The sequence below is a fragment of the Salvelinus namaycush genome, chromosome 39 (assembly GCF_016432855.1).
Source record: "Salvelinus namaycush isolate Seneca chromosome 39, SaNama_1.0, whole genome shotgun sequence".
NCBI lineage: Eukaryota > Metazoa > Chordata > Actinopteri > Salmoniformes > Salmonidae > Salvelinus > Salvelinus namaycush.
In genome coordinates, this window is record NC_052345.1 from 5,915,913 (window position 1) to 5,930,464 (window position 14,552).

Sequence of the window (14,552 nt, forward strand, 5' to 3'; positions counted from 1 at the left end):
CGGTCTTTAAACATGACCAGATGGAGCGGTAGTAACGATTATATCATAATAACAAGGTGCATGACATCATTACTGCGAGAAGTCCTGCCGATCGGGAAGTGGAGTGTGGAGTCAGTGTGGAGCGTGTTAGACTTACAGCTGAGTGTTTCACGTGGGTCTGGGGAGGAGAAGAGGTTTAAATGGCAGCCCAGGGAGCTCTGTGTGTGTGGGTTTTTGGTATTACTATCTTTGTGGGGACAATAAGTTCTCACAAGGATAGTAAAACAAGGAAAGTTCAGACAAGTGTGGACATTTGTTGGTCCCCACAAGAAAAAAGGCCATTTTAGGCTAAGTTTAGGGTTTTGGAAAATATGATTTTGAATGGGAATAAATGTTTTGGTCCCCACAAGGATAGTAAAACAAACATGTGATATGTGTGTGTGTGTGTGTGTAGGTTTAAATGGTGGCCCAGGGAGCTAGCAAGGTCTCTTTACTGTCCTACACACTGGTCTAGTACAGCTAGCATAGCTCGTCTTACCAGGGTGAATGACAGAGGGAGAGAAAGCGAGGAACAACTGGACCTTGCATGGTTGGTACTGAACCCTTCACATCCATCCATCCGGTCCTGTAAAAGGTTTACGAGTCATGCAGCTTTTTCCTCTCTATTCTCTCTCCTTTTTCCCCTCCTCCGGTCCTCCTTTCAGGGGCAATGGGTGTACCTCTCTGGGCTGACGCCCTCACAACCCCTTGGAATGCCTGGTCCTCTGTCTCTCTGTGCTGTGTGTGTGTGTACCCCTGGCCTAGACATTAGTCACATCAGACTGCCTTGGAGGAATGGAATAAATTAACCACATGGAAACGCATAGAGAGAGGGGGGAGAGGGAAGAGAGAGATGTAGGAGAGAGAGAGAGAAAGGGAGAGAAAGGAGGAAAGGGAAAATCATTTGGCCTCAATTCTCTATTTCACTCCAACACCATTGTTAACTTGCATCATCACACAAGTATTTTAACACGAAAACAGGACCAGCCCAAATAAGAATTCGTCATTTTCAGACTTTTGTCTCTTCAGATATTGCTATCGAGGCAAGATAACAGACAGGAAAAGCACTATGAAATGATTAACTAGCTTAAAGCGACAAACTCAAATCCACTTTCGATTGTGGTGTAATGTATAAATGCAGTATAAGGAGCTTAGCCAGAGAGATTAGCAGCCTCACTTAACTGCAAATCCTAAACATGGACGACGCACCGAGCAGACAGACTATGTCCACGGACAATTAAAATGGAGAAAGCTCTACATGCAAGGCGTCACATTCCATATGAAAGCAATTGACTTGCCTAGTTAAAGAATGGTTAAAGACTGGTTGATTCAAAGATAAACCTATAGTGAAAACGGAGATAGCTCAGATAGCAACCTTGACAAAGCTCATAAAGCTTATTGTCATGACCTCGATACACAGTACAGAAACTGATGAGGAGGCTCATGTCATGTAGCATAAATAGTAGTAAAGTTGTCCACTGAAGAGGGGTGGTGCTGTTAACCATAAACAACACATAACAGGTCGGTACGTCAAGGAAAACGTCTAGACCAGACCGAGCCGGCGAAAAATGATGAGGAGATGAAGAAATGTTAAACAAATCAGATGACATAGGAGAGGCATGGTCAGGCCCTCTTCAACCACAGACGGGGGAGGAGAGGAACAAGGGAGGACGAGGAGAGAGACAGACTGTAAACTGAACATTTTAGGGAGACAAAACCAGTCACTATTTCCCATGTAGGATAACTTCCAAAAGCAGTAAAACATATTGTGGTGTGTGTGTGTGTGTGTGTGTGTGTGTGTGTGTGTGTGTGTGTGTGTGTGTGTGTGTGTGTGTGTGTGTGTGTGACCACAGTAAAACGTCTCTCCAGACAGGCACAGAGTGACCACCAACAGACAAATCAAAGCCATATCATTTGTTAGTTCAGCGTTTCCAAAATAAGAAAGTGGCAACCCAGTGTCCGTTTATTTTTGAAAAAGTCTGTGGCACGGTGAAGAACGCTTTCCATGCAGAGTAATGCTTAGCCTACTGCACTTGAGACGATAGCAATGTCTTTTCATTGAAACACGTAACAAGTCTACAATGAATGTGATACATGAATTGGGGTTGTTGATACAACCCACTGGTGCTGCTACACAATAAGTCAGAGGAAGAGTGACGTTTATGCAGGTAAATAAATACATCTTACCTCTGGAGAGATGATTTTCTCGTCCGGTCAAATCGTTAACACCGTTTCCTCACCTAGAGAAAACACAAAACAGACAAATGTATTCATCTTCTGAGAGCTCTTCTGTCTTACTGACTTAATCTCATCAACCAAAAAGATTTTTAATGTGCCTGTACTTTTAAGTACAGCAGACTTCTTAATAATTAGACACAGAGAGACGTATCTATTTGGTTAAAACACAACTCTGCTATTACAATACATGCTTTTGAGGCCTAGTCTGCATAGATAGACAGAATTTGAGTCCCAAATGACACCCTATTCTCTGTTATAGTGCACTATTTTTGACCAGACCCCTATAGGCCCTGGTCAAAAGAAGTGCATAGGGTGCATTTGGAACTCATCAAGAGAACTCAGGTAAAAACACAGTTTAGATATGAAAAGATTTAATGAAACGGTGGGCCTCTTGTAAAATAGCACCGAGCCTTCTGATCTTTTAAAAGAGGCTTGGAATGCACTCATTACACATCAAAGTCATCGTAACTACATCATTCACATACACATCGTTGACTCAAACACCAATGTCCTACATCATCAAAAAGGAGGGATATAAAGCAAACAGACAAAATAATCCCATTCTTATTTCACAGCACAACCTCTCATTTAGCTGGTGGCCAGGGGCCCAGTGTACAGGGTGTGTAGGCTCTCATTTAGCTGGTGGCCAGGGGCCCAGTGTACAGGGTGTGTAACCTCTCATTTAGCTGGTGGCCAGGGGCCCAGTGTACAGGGTGTGTAACCTCTCATTTAGCTGGTGGCCAGGGGCCCAGTATACAGGGTGTGTAACCTCTCATTTAGCTGGTGGCCAGGGGCCCAGTGTACAGGGTGTGTAACCTCTCATTTAGCTGGTGGCCAGGGGCCCAGTGTACAGGGTGTGTAACCTCTCATTTAGCTGGTGGCCAGGGGCCCAGTGTACAGGGTGTGTAACCTCTCATTTAGCTGGTGGCCAGGGGCCCAGTGTACAGGGTGTGTAACCTCTCATTTAGCTGGTGGCCAGGGGCCCAGTGTACAGGGTGTGTAACCTCTCATTTAGCTGGTGGCCAGGGGCCCAGTGTACAGGGTGTGTAACCTCTCATTTAGCTGGTGGCCAGGGGCCCAGTGTACAGGGTGTGTAACCTCTCATTTAGCTGGTGGCCAGGGGCCCAGTGCACAGGGTGTGTAACCTCTCATTTAGCTGGTGGCCAGGGGCCCAGTGTACAGGGTGTGTAATCTCTCATTTAGCTGGTGGCCAGGGGCCCAGTGTACAGGGTGTGTAACCTCTCATTTAGCTGGTGGCCAGGGGCCCAGTGTACAGGGTGTGTAACCTCTCATTTAGCTGGTGGCCAGGGGCCCAGTATACAGGGTGTGTAACCTCTCATTTAGCTGGTGGCCAGGGGCCCAGTGTACAGGGTGTGTAACCTCTCATACAGCAGTGATTGGGTGAGGAGTTGTAGAGGAATGCTGTCAAAGTGTAAACATCTTTTCACTTCCCAAGTTCTTAGGGTCAGGAGTGTCCCCCCTCTTCTCATGCTCTCTGTCTGCACTTTATGATCTCTGATGGGGGAACCAAGTGCAGCTAGACCCCATGGACACCCCTGGGTCAACGATGTCAGAGGCTCAGAGCTATGGGGAGTGTGTGCGCATGTGTTTCAACATGTTCTCCATCATAGCACTCAGCAGGTAGTGATTTCCACTATAGCTGGTGGCCAATGGCCCAGTGTACAGGGTGTGGAACCAGGTGCCCCTACCAGACCAATTCAAATATTATTTCAGCTATTTCAGGTATTTTTCAATACATTTTAAAAATAACTATTCAGATAAAAACAAATAGTTGAATATTGGAATGTGTTTGTATACACTTGGAATGCATTTGGAAATACTCAAATATACTGACTCAAATACACTCCCATGCATTTAACCTAGGTATATGAAAATACAATTTGGCCGACTTTTTGTTTTTCCAAACGACTATTAAAATACTGAAGTAAAAGTACATGTTTTGGGCTGTGTATTTGGATATACTCACATATACATAAAACAAAAAGTATTTAAATAACAAACCCAGGTGTGGCCCCTACACACACACAGGGCAGTGGCAGGGGAACCTTGAACTGCCCGTGATAGCCATCTCTATCCTCTGAACAAACACCAGCTGTGTCAACACCAGAGTAGAGTACCACCTATCATTAGTAGAGCATCAATGTCATGGGTAGAGGATTGTTGCTAAGGGAACTAGAGACTCATACACATACTAGCATAAGGGTTTTCGTTAGTAGTCGTAGAGTGTTGTCGTAGTTCTACTTGAGCAATGAGCATCTACCAATTCTAACTACAGATTCTATGGCGAAAGCATCAAAACTAGGGGTGAAACGCTACGTGTATTCGTATTGAACCGTTCGGTCCACGGTTCAGTACGCACTGCGAACCGAACAATACATTAATCATATATTATAGCTAGGAAAATATATGTTATTGTAAAAAAAATATTATTGCATAAACCAATGGCATATAAATTAACGTGGGAAAAATATCCAAATAGTAATAAAGTTATCTTTAAATTAAAACGTTTAGTCTCGTAGCTGTATGCAGCTCCGCTCATTAGTTATTTCATTCCAGCGAGAACAGAACTGAGACCGTCGTAGCAGCAATTAGTTTATGAAGGAATTAGCAGTTAGCTAAATGCAAAGGAGCAACATGGCGAGTCAGAACTAGAAGACGCCCCAGTACCCTGCCGTCTGGGAACATTTCGGTTTCACTATTGTGAAGGATGGTTTTGTTCTCTTTTTAACAAAAATATATGCCTTATAGAAATAGGACATGTTAATCACAAAACATAGCGTGTCTGCAGAAAAGCTGTTGTTAATCTAGGGTGTCAACTGTGCTAACCAGAAGGTTGAGACAAGATGGAAAAATGCTGAATAACAAGAAAACAGGAACTGAGCAATGTAACAACCGACAACTCAGCTCAAACTTCACAACAAACACTTCCGGATATCTGGATCCTGTGTGCTGTGAGGCTGGGACCAGCCTGGGCACCACCGATAGGCTAGCAAGTTTAAACCACGCTAAGCCTCTACTGTGACAGGCCAACTCTAAAGTAGGAACTACCTCTGTCACAGTATAAAAGAAGATGTCTGTACTATTTCAGTCAGTTCTCTGCTTTACCCTGCGTGGTGATACAGTGAACCCATATATACGAAAATTGCATTTACCATTTATCGCTTATGTTAAATAAAAATACTTAAAAGTATATTCGGTGACTGAATCACATTTTATCCTGATACCAGATTCGATTGACGCAACCCTTTACACTATTAACTATAACGGGGATTACCAACGAGTGGTGAATTAAACTTGTACAACATGTAGGCTCTGTTCATTACCGATAGCCTATTCGAGTGACAATACGAGTAACAGGACTACTCATTTGCGCCGACATCACCCCAAAGTGCCAATTGGCGGGACTACGCGAAAAAATGAAACGGCAACCACTTCTCCCCACAGCCTTCAGGCAACAACATGCGGCTGACTCCGGTAGGGCTAAAGAAATCAATGCAGCGATAGCAAAAGTCATAGCGGCAGATATGAGACCCTTCTCTGTGGTAGAGAATGTGGGGTTCCGAAACATGTTGAAAGTGGCCGAGACGCGCTTCACCATTCCTTCCCGTGCGGTCTGTTTCTCTAACACCAGACAGTTGGACGTCTAGAGCTACAGAGAGCTACCTTACTGTAACGGCTCATTTCATTATGGCAGAGTGGGAGATAAAAAGCCATGTCCTTCAAACACGTCCCCTTGAGAGGAGTCACACCAGTGTACACTTGGGGGAGGAGCTAAGGGCAGTAGTTGCAGTGTGGAAGTAGGAGAGGGATAATGTAACAATTCCTGTGACCACTGACAACGCTACAAATATTGTAAATGCAGTTGCTCTAGCTGGATTGGGGCCACAGATAGGATGCTTTGCTCACGTTATTAATCTAGCATTTCAAAAAGCAACGTCAGTGAATCCAATCTCTCGCCTCCTAGCAAAGATCAGGAAGGTGGTATCCTTCTTTCATAAAAGCACAACTGCTGCACATGTTTTCAAGACAAAACAGGAGATGCTGGAGCTGCCAAACCACAAACTAATCCAAGATGTCCCTGCTAGATGGAATTCAAGTTATGACATGGTTGAGAGATACCTTGAGCAAAAAGTTGCAGTGTATTCTACACTGACTGATCAAGCCATGAGGAAGAATGTCAAAGATATTGTGAGTTTGACATAATGACAAAATGACATAAGACTAGCAGAGGAAGTTATCAAAGTGTGCAAACCTCTCAAAACAGTCACACCACTGATCTGCACTGAGAACATTCCATCAGTTTCCATGGTCCTGCCTATGAAAACAATGGTCCTGAAATCAATGGTGTCATCTGATGAAGATGAACCCGCAGTAAGGGATGTCAAGACTGCCATCAGAGTTAACCTGGAGCCTTGATATGCTGACCTTTGTGTCCAAGACTTCTTACACAAGAGCTTTGGAGCCCCGGTTCAAGTCCCTGCTGCACCTGGATGCTGCTGAGAGTCTGAGAGTCTACAATGAACTCACAGCAGAGATTGTGACCAATAGGTATTGTATTTATTTAGTTAATTTGTGATTTAACAATTATAAAGTAATAATTGTAATTGTCATAAGTGTCTGATATATATTTCTGACAACAAATCATATTTTTAAAGCCACTTCAGAGATAGTAATTTTCATCTAATTTAATTCTGCAGGGTCAAGCCACAGATACCACAGGAGCCAACCCCTCTCCAGAGACGGCAGACGACAGCGGTTCTCCTCCAGAAAAGAAGTCTGCCATGGCTGAGCCTTTTGGGGAGTTGTTCACGACCCAGGAGCAGGGAACCAAGTCAAAGGTCAAGGTCATAGAGGAGGTGACCTCATACAGGGAAGTGGACTGTATTCCCCTGGATGCTGATCCACTTTCATGGTGGAAAACCAAAGAGTTAACCTGTTTAGGACTGGTGTTCCGCTAGCGGAACTCCTCCCACATTCCACTGAAAAGGCAGAGCGCGAAATTCAAAAAATATTTTTTTGAAATATTTAACTTTCACACATTAACAAGTCCAATACAGCAAATGAAAGATACACATCTTGTGAATTCAGTCAACATGTCCGATTTTTTAAATGTATTACAGCAAAAACACCACGTATATTTATGTTAGCTCACCACCAAATACAAAAGACAGACAGACATTTTTCACAGCACCGGTAGCATGCAGGTAGCATGCACAAAGCCAACCTAACTAACCTAGAACCAACCTAACTAACCTAGAAACAACTCCCTCAGATGACAGTCCTATAACATGTTACACAATAAATCTGTTTTGTTCAAAAAATTTGCATATTTGAGCTATAAATCAGTTTTACATTACTGCTACCATCATAGCTACCATCATAGCTACAGTCAGAAATAGCACGGGAGTAGCCAGAGTAAATACAGACACCAACGTCAACTACCTAATTACACATCATAAAACATTTCAGAAAAATATATGGTGGATAGCAAATGAAAGACAAAGATCTTGTGAATATAGCCAATATTTCCGATTTTTGAAGTGTTTTACAGCGAAAACACAATATATCGTTATATTAGCTTACTACAATAGCTATCACACAACAGCATTGATTCAAGGCAAACGGTAGCGATAGCACAGTTCGACAGATATATGAAATAGCATCCCAAATTGGGTCCTTATCTTTGTTGATCTTCCATCAGAATGTTGTACAAGGGGTCCTTTGTTCAGAACCGTCTTTGTTTGGATCCAGAACGAACTATTTCCCTCTTGAATTAGCAAGCACACTGGCCGTGCGGCGCTAACCTCTCCTTCTTGAACAAATTCCTCCAACGCATCACGTCTAAAGTCCCGAATAAATTTCAATAATATAATTAAACTATATTGAAAAAACATACTTTAGGATGATATTGTGACATGTATCAAATAAAATCGAAGCCGGAGATCATATTCACCTATAACGACGGTTTTCCAGGAGGCGATTCCAGGTCCAACTTCGCGCCTTCCAAAAAAAAATAATGGCGGACCTCTCACTCCAAGAGGTTGTATTCAATCCCAGAACGAGATAATCAAGTCATTTCTGCTCTCACTTCCGCATGACACCCAGGGGAAGGTGTATGACGTGTTTCTACAGTCATAAGTGACATGCCCTTTTATAGACAAGCTCTTGAAGAGAGACCTCGCTTTTGGAAATCTCACTTCCGGATAGGAAATGGGCTGTAAAAAGAGTTCTGTTTCACTTAGAGAAATAATTAGAACGGTTTCAGAAACTAGAGAGTGTTTTCTATCCAATATTAATAATAATATGCATATTGTACGAGCAAGAATTGAGTACGAGGCCGTTTAAATTGGATACGATTTTCCCCAAAAGTGAAAACAGCACCCCCTGTCCTTAAGAGGTTTTAAGGCACTGCTATGTGACTTAATGTTGATATATGCTGCTGGACTACACACTCTTGTTGAAGTTCTGTTTTAAATGACTGTTTTATTTCATGTTACAAGGCAGGCGTTGCTGCTTTTTGTTGTCCCTTTGTTTCCATATGCTCCTGGGAATTCAAGCTACCCATGTTACTATTATAATACACGGGAAATCTAAATACAAATCACATATTTCTCAGGCATTTATTTTGTCGATGTATCGAAACCGTCCCGAACCGTGACACCACTGTACCGTATCGTACCGAACCGTGACACCACTGTACCGTATCGTACCGAACCGTGACACCACTGTATCGTACCGAACCGTGACACCACTGTACCGTATCGTACCGAACCGTGACAACACTGTATCGTACCGAACCGTGACACCACTGTACCGTATCGTACCGAACCGTGACACCACTGTACCGTATCGTACCGAACCGTGACACCACTGTACCGTACCGAACCGTGACACCACTGTACCGTACCGTACCACCACTGTACCGTACCGAACAGTGAGTTTTGTGAACCTTTTCACCCCTAATCAAAACACATTGTAATATTGCACAATGACTAAACATAAGAGAATTGGACCCAACTCTTTGGTAAGTCCTGGGAAGTAGGCTTAGCTGTCTTTCCTTAGTGCTCGGTGCCAGCCTTGCCCAGGGAGTGAACATGACGAACCAGCACACTTATATAAGCCCATCAAGTTGTGTTGAGCATGCTAAATGTTTAATGATCCTACAGCCCAGTTTCACAACCCAAAACAAAGGTCTTCCTGATGAGCAGCTTCTAGAATCTAGATCACAGGACAGAACATCAGGTTGTGACACAAGCACTCACTCAAACACACACACTTTTTCATTAAAAAACCCAATGAGGACATGACCTGCTTCATTTTTTTGCATCGTCACAGTTACGTAATAACATGCGATCATTAGTCTGATTTTGTCAGCCGGGCTCAGAGAGGTGCTGGCACCAAGCTTTTCTCCCCGCCGATGGTGGATTCACTCTAATGACACAGATGGTGGTGGAAAAAGAGCAGCATTGGTTAGGGGAAGAGACTTGCCTTTGTGAATGAATACAGTTCTCTTTGTCATTATATAATGTCATTATCACCATCATCCAATATATTATATGACAATTCATGAATCAGATTGTCAAAGAAGACCATTCACCAGGAGACAGAGAGAAAGAGACAGAGAGAGAAAATGAGAGAGACAGACAGAGAGAAAAGGAGAGAGAAAGACAGACTAGGGTGGAGGAGGTTGACCTCCCATGGCTGGTAGGATACTAAACCCATCACTTCCATCCAGCCCTGTAGAGATATAAGGTCATTACCTCTATTTTGAGGTCAAATGCAACTTCAAAGTCGAGGTGAAATTAGATGTATTTTGCTCTCCAAGTCTAATCCCTTTGACCAGCAGAAACCAATGACCAAGGCCCTGCTCAGTATCTGTAGACACCTGAACCCAATCAAAACCTAAAAACAGGTGGACTAGTCTGAAAGCAAATGAACCAAACTACCTGAATCAACAATATTTTCCAGGAAGATGTGAGCTGTAACACAGCTCTCTGTTGTTAAAGCTCTCACAACATGTCCAAGATACCACGAGATGCCTCGTCTCAGGAGCAGATGGTGGGAGGGGACATCACTGGAACAGCAGCAGACGCCACTAAGATGATTGACAGCTAGTAAAATCAGGCCATTTATCAAAGTCAATAATCACATGCCAGCCCTTTCATTATAGAACACCCCAAGACAACGCTATACTGGAGTGTCTCAAATTGTACCCTATTCCCATGGCTGTGGTCAAAAGTAGTGCACTATATAGGGTGCCATTTGGAAACAACCCTAGACACAACCGTGAAAGTAAAATTGATGACTAAAATTGTGCTGGGTCTCAAATGTCTAAAATTCAATTTCAAACCAATAGCTGATATTGACTTGTATTTGGCACAATTCAAATGCATGGCAGAGGTCGAGACAGGGCAGGGAGGTAGCTTGACTGCAGAGGCTTGGCATCACGGCCCGAGAGCCACAACTAGCCAATAAAAGTTTTTTCCTGATAGCAGCAGTTTTGGGCGGAGGTGCGATTCTTTGTGTCTGTGCTGCAGTCCACAATAAAAGCCCTTTAATCTGCTTACTGTTGACTCAGCTTTATGGGGGCAACAACGTGTGTTTTCCTGCGTGTCAGACTCCCAGCATCATCACACATCCATCACCATTATACCCAAATAGACAATCTGACTGACCCTCTCTCCATCTAACCACTATAACAGGTGAGAGACTCCGAGGGTAGTGAGAGGTCCTCTGTAGCTCAGTTGGTGCTTGCAATGCCAGGACAGTGGGTTAGATTCCCAGGACTACCCCTACGTAAAATGTATGCATGCATGTCTAAGTCGCTTCGGATAATTATATGATAGTGTCTATAGGGCTCCTATATGAGCTCTCTTTACAGTAAGAGCCCCTAGAGCTCCATGTTTACAGTAAGAGCTCCGTGTTTACAGTAAGAGCTCCATGTTTACAGTAAGAGCTCCTATAGCTCCATGGTTACAGTAAGAGCTCCGTGTTTACAGTAAGAGCTCCTATAGCTCCATGTTTACAGTAAGAGCCCCTAGAGCTCCAAGTTTACAGTAAGAGCTCCATGTTTACAGTAAGAGCTCCATGTTTACAGTAAGAGCTCCTATAGCTCCATGGTTACAGTAAGAGCTCCTATATCTCCATGTTTACAGTAAGAGCTCCTATAGCTTCCTGTGAGGGTAAGAGGCCCAGGACTGACACTGAGAACAGTGCTGTAGTTCTTTCAAGACAACTGACAATGCAGTATTTGTCTAATTGACGCCCATGCAGGTAATCTTGGAGGTCCACAACCTCTATACTGTTGATGGTGCTGAACCCCCCCCTGTACATTAGGCTCTATAGAGAAGTGTTGAGGGTGCTGACCCCCCCGTACATTAGGCTCTATAGAGAAGTGTTGAGGGTGCTGACCCCCCCCCCTGTACATTAGGCTCTATAGAGAAGTGTTGAGGGTGCTGACCCCCCCCTGTACATTAGGCTCTATAGAGAAGTGTTGAGGGTGCTGACCCCCCCCCCCCCCTGTACATTAGGCTCTATAGAGAAGTGTTGAGGGTGCTGACCCCCCCTGTACATTAGGCTCTATAGAAAAGTGTTGATGGTGCTGAACCCCCCCCCCCCCCCATAACAGCAGTGGGAAGTGGTGGGGGTCAAACATAGGTCAACAATACTGAGGGAGGATAAACACAGCTGCATATGGACACACCACTGCACAAACACACATGCAAATACTCTCCACCCTTCACTTGTCCTTAACCTCTTCTGTCCTACACTCGCTCCCTAACTACTAACCCCTCCTACCTCCTCTCTTACTGTAAATATGAATGACATAACCCCCAAGTGATGTCCCTCATCTCTAAATCTATTGCAGAGAACAGTTCCCTTCACTGAGCCAAACTGTCACGTTACAGAGCTTCACATGCATGCGGCCCCTCCCCGGCCATAGCTTACTCACCTAACCCCTTCCCTCCAGACAGTCTAAAACACACACACCCCTCCCAACAAACACTCCTCAATCCATAAAGTACATGATAATCCAATAACGCTGCTTACTGTACAAGAGACTTTGTTTGAAGCAAAACTCAGCTGGAAGTGGATGCTCACACAGCATCCCTGTTTAACTGTTATCATCTCTGTTCATTCCTGTTGACTTGTTATCTGGTGCGAAGCCATGAGATAGAACCATAATGTGGATCTGTGTAGCTGTATACTGAGGAGGAGGAGACAGTAGATATGTTTACCTGTATACTGAGGAGGAGGAGACAGTAGACATGTTTAGCTGTATACTGAGGAGGAGGAGACAGTAGACATGTTTAGCTGTATACTGAGGAGGAGGAGACAGTAGACATGTTTAGCTGTATACTGAGGAGGAGGAGACAGTAGACATGTTTAGCTGTATACTGAGGAGGAGGAGACAGTAGACATGTTTAGCTGTATACTGAGGAGGAGGAGACAGTAGACATGTTTAGCTGTATACTGAGGAGGAGGAGACAGTAGACATGTTTAGCTGTATACTGAGGAGGAGGAGACAGTAGACATGTTTAGCTGTATACTGAGGAGGAGGAGGAGACAGTAGACATGTTTAGCTGTATACTGAGGAGGAGGAGGAGACAGTAGACATGTTTAGCTGTATACTGAGGAGGAGGAGGAGACAGTAGACATGTTTAGCTGTATACTGAGGAGGAGGAGGAGACAGTAGATATGTTTAGCTGTATACTGAGGAGGAGGAGGAGACAGTAGATATGTTTAGCTGTATACTGAGGAGGAGGAGACAGTAGACAAGTTTAGCTGTATACTGAGGAGGAGGAGGAGACAGTAGATATGTTTAGCTGTATACTGAGGAGGAGGAGGAGACAGTAGATATGTTTAGCTGTATACTGAGGAGGAGGAGGAGACAGTAGATATGTTTAGCTGTATACTGAGGAGGAGGAGGAGACAGTAGATATGTTTAGCTGTATACTGAGGAGGAGGAGGAGACAGTAGATATGTTTAGCTGTATACTGAGGAGGAGGAGGAGACAGTAGATATGTTTAGCTGTATACTGAGGAGGAGGAGGAGACAGTAGATATGTTTAGCTGTATACTGAGGAGGAGGAGGAGACAGTAGATATGTTTAGCTGTATACTGAGGAGGAGGAGGAGACAGTAGATATGTTTAGCTGTATACTGAGGAGGAGGAGGAGACAGTAGATATGTTTAGCTGTATACTGAGGAGGAGGAGGAGACAGTAGATATGTTTAGCTGTATACTGAGGAGGAGGAGGAGACAGTAGATATGTTTAGCTGTATACTGAGGAGGAGGAGGAGGAGAAGACAGTAGATATGTTTAGCTGTATACTGAGGAGGAGGAGACAGCAGATATGTTTAGCTGTATACTGAGGAGGAGGAACAGTAGATATGTTTAGCTGTATACTGAGGAGGAGACAGTAGTTATGTTTAGCTGTATACTGAGGAGGAGGAGGAGACAGATATGTTTAGCTGTATACTGAGGAGGAGGAGGAGGAGACAGTAGATATGTTTAGCTGTATACTGAGGAGGAGGAGGAGACAGTAGATATGTTTAGCTGTATACTGAGGAGGAGGTGGAGACAGTAGATATGTTTAGCTGTATACTGAGGAGGAGGAGACAGTAGATATGTTTAGCTGTATACTGAGGAGGAGGAGACAGTAGATATGTTTAGCTGTATACTGAGGAGGGGGAGACAGTATATATGTTTAGCTGTATACTGAGGAGGAGGAGACAGTAGATATGTTTAGCTGTATACTGAGGAGGAGGAGACAGTAGACATGTTTAGCTGTATACTGAGGAGGAGGAGGAGACAGTAGACATGTTTAGCTGTATACTGAGGAGGAGGAGACAGTAGATATGTTTAGCTGTATACTGAGGAGGAGGAAACAGTAGACATGTATAGCTGTATACTGAGGAGGATGAGGAGACAGTAGACATGTTTAGCTGTATACTGAGGAGGAGACAGTAGACATGTTTAGCTGTATCCTGAGGAGGAGGAGGAGACAGTAGATATGTTTAGCTGTATACTGAGGAGGAGGAGACAGTAGATATGTTTAGCTGTATACTGAGGAGGAGGAGACAGTAGATATGTTTAGCTGTATACTGAGGAGGAGGAGACAGTAGATATGTTTAGCTGTATACTGAGGAGGAGGAGACAGTAGACATGTTTAGCTGTATACTGAGGAGGAGGAGACAGTAGACATGTTTAGCTGTATACTGAGGAGGAGGAGACAGTAGACATGTTTAGCTGTATACTGAGGAGGAGGAGACAG

The 14,552-nt window shown here is 43.9% G+C and overlaps 1 protein-coding gene across 1 annotated transcript in view; it reads right to left on the bottom strand.

Annotated features, from left to right (window-relative positions):
- Positions 1-14,552, bottom strand: part of add3a (adducin 3 (gamma) a) — a 154,464-nt gene that overhangs the window by 123,568 nt on the left and 16,344 nt on the right. The window contains exon 2 of the mRNA XM_038978855.1: positions 2,206-2,258. The gene's annotated coding sequence lies outside the window, so the exon portion shown is untranslated. The remainder of the gene's footprint in view (positions 1-2,205; positions 2,259-14,552) is intronic.